At 61.6% G+C, this 2,574-nt stretch overlaps 2 pseudogenes; both read left to right on the top strand.

Annotated features, from left to right (window-relative positions):
* Nucleotides 1–838, top strand: part of LOC124230536 (putative cytochrome P450 2D7) — a 1,693-nt pseudogene extending 855 nt beyond the window's left edge.
* Nucleotides 838–2,574, top strand: part of LOC124230538 (cytochrome P450 2D14-like) — a 2,179-nt pseudogene continuing 442 nt past the window's right edge.

Below are 2,574 nucleotides of genomic sequence, written 5' to 3' on the forward strand. Positions count from 1 at the left end.
AAAGTGGGCGCGATTTGGTGGCAAGGAGAACAAGGTTAGAACGGGCGGAACAGGGGCCAGGCTGTCCGAGCAGGTGCCTCGCCTTCACCAAACCGGCGGGCAGAGAAGGGCGGGGAACGGGGCCCAGATCCGACCTGTAGCAAAGAGGATGGCAGACCAGCACTTTTGAGCAAAATGTGCGCGCACAGGCGGGGCCGGGGCACAGCTGAGCCACGCCACGTCCGCCCCGCCCCTAGGGGTGATCTTTGCCCAACGTGGGCACATCTGGCGGGAGCAGCGGCGCTTCTCCGTGTCCACCCTGCGCAACTTTGGCATGGGCAAGAAGTCCCTGGAGCAGTGGGTGACCGAGGAGGCCTCGCGTCTCTGTGCCGCCTTCGCCGACCAGGCCGGTGAGTGCTGGGCTGAGGGCCAGGAAACAGGGGTGGAGTCTGGGGAAGAGGAGATGGAGGCGACCCCCTGACCTGCACCGTCCCCTCCCAGGACGGCCGTTTAGCCCCGACGCCCTCCTGAATAAAGCGGTGAGCAACGTGATCGCCTCCCTGACCTTCGGCGCCGCTTCGAGTACAAAGACCCGTGCTTCCTCAAGATATTGGACCTAATGGAGGGCTTTCTGAAAGAGGCGTCAGGCTTCGTGCCCCAGGTGCAGGGTGGAGGGGGCGTGCCAAGGAGCCCTGCAGGTGAGCTCCGGGGAGGTGGCCTTTACCCTGCACTGGAACTTCAGGAAGGAGGATTTGTACAGAGGGGTGTTGGGTTATCAGGCCGGAGAGAGCTAAGGAACCTCTACCTCCTTCAGTGGAAGCCTCTGGAACCCATGAGATGTAGATTTTAGGTTTATCCTTCTGGGATCCAGGCATGAGAGAGGGTAGAGGTATGGAATTAAGGAGAAGTCAGGTCATAGTGACACCCTGGGAGCAGAGCAGCTGGGACTTAACTGTCCAAGGTGAACACATGAACAGAGGGAGCCAACATCTATGGCCTGCCCAGGTGCTGAGTGCGATCCCCGTGTTCCTGCACATCCCGGGGCTGGTCGCCAAGGTCTTTCCTGGGCAGAGGGCCTTCATGGCCCAGCTGGATGAGCTGGTTGCTGAGCACAGGATGACCAGGGACCCGGCCCAGCCTCCCCGAGACCTGACTGACGCCTTCCTGACGAGGTGCAGAAGGTGAGCCCCCAGGGACACAGGTGGTGGGTTGAGGGGCCCATGAGGTGAGCCCAGGTAAGGTGGGGCCTAATTATCCCCCAGTGATAAGGTATCCAGGCTGATTGGTACAGAGTGGGAGGCCACTGAGGGGCTTCCTCCTTCTGTCCCTGAGTCCACCCTCTCTGCATGGCCCAGGCCGAGGGGAACCCAGAGAGCAGCTTCAATGATGACAACCTGCGCCTGGTGGTGTCTGACCTGTTCTTTGCCGGGATGGTGACCACCTCGACCACGCTGGCCTGGGCCCTCCTGCTCATGATCCTGCACCCGGATGTGCAGCGTGAGCCCAGCCTGGGGGCCTGGTGGGATGGGACAGGGAGGAGAGGGACAGGCTGGGGACCCTGAGCTTGGTTTGGCCACCAGGAGCTCTGAGCAGAGGCTGGGCCCTGCTCACAGGTCAGAGTGACCTTCTCCTCCATGTGGGTGCAGCCCCTGCACAGGAGTCAGGAGGAGGGCGGGGTCCAGCCCCCTGGGTTCTGACCACTGTGGTGATGCTTGTCTGCGCAGGCCGTGTCCAACAGGAGGTCGATGAGGTGATAGGGCAGGCGCGGCGACCAGAGATGGGGGACCAGGCCCACATGCCCTTCACCATGGCCGTGGTCCACGAGGTTCAGCGCTTTGGGGACATCATCCCACTGGGTGTACCCCACATGACATCCCGTGACATTGAAGTGCAGGGCTTCCTCATCCCCAGGGTAGGCCTGCGGCCCTCCTCAGCCCAGCTCAGCTCCATCTGTCCCCTGGTAGCCTCAGGATGGCCATTGCCAGGTGGGGCCAGGACTGGAACCTGAGCCACGTACTCTCATTTCCACTGGCACCAACTGTCCAGCCTGGGTGGATGTGGGGATGCAGTAGAGGCCAGGCCAGCAGTGTACACTCAGCCCAAGTTTCAGGGTTGGGGTGGGGGTAAGAAACACTAAAATGTGCCCAAGTTTGTTGGAGGAGCCCGTGAATGCAGGACAGGTGGCAGTGAGGGCTTCCATGGGAGGCAGGTCACTTCACCCTTCCATGGGGACAGAGAGGGTGCTGTGATCTCCTTGTGTTTTAATGACTGAAAGAGTCCATGTGTGTGCTAGGCAGAGAGTGTGGCCCATGCATGTTTGGTGGCAGGGGTCGAGGGTTCCCCCAGCCTGGATCTCACTCACGGCAGGCGTCTCCTGCCAGGGGACCACGCTCATCACCAACCTGTCATCGGTGCTGAAGGATGAAACCGTCTGGAAGAAGCCTTCCGCTTCCACCCCGAGCACTTCCTGGACGCCCAGGGCCGCTTCGTCAATTCGTCAAGCAAGAGGCCTTCATGCCCTTCTCAGCAGGTGCCTGTGGGGAGCCCAGCTTGCTGCCCCTCCCAGGGGAGTCTTGGAGGCGTGGAGCCAGGCCC

This window comes from Equus quagga, chromosome 19 (assembly GCF_021613505.1).
Source record: "Equus quagga isolate Etosha38 chromosome 19, UCLA_HA_Equagga_1.0, whole genome shotgun sequence".
Taxonomy (NCBI): Eukaryota; Metazoa; Chordata; class Mammalia; order Perissodactyla; family Equidae; genus Equus; species Equus quagga.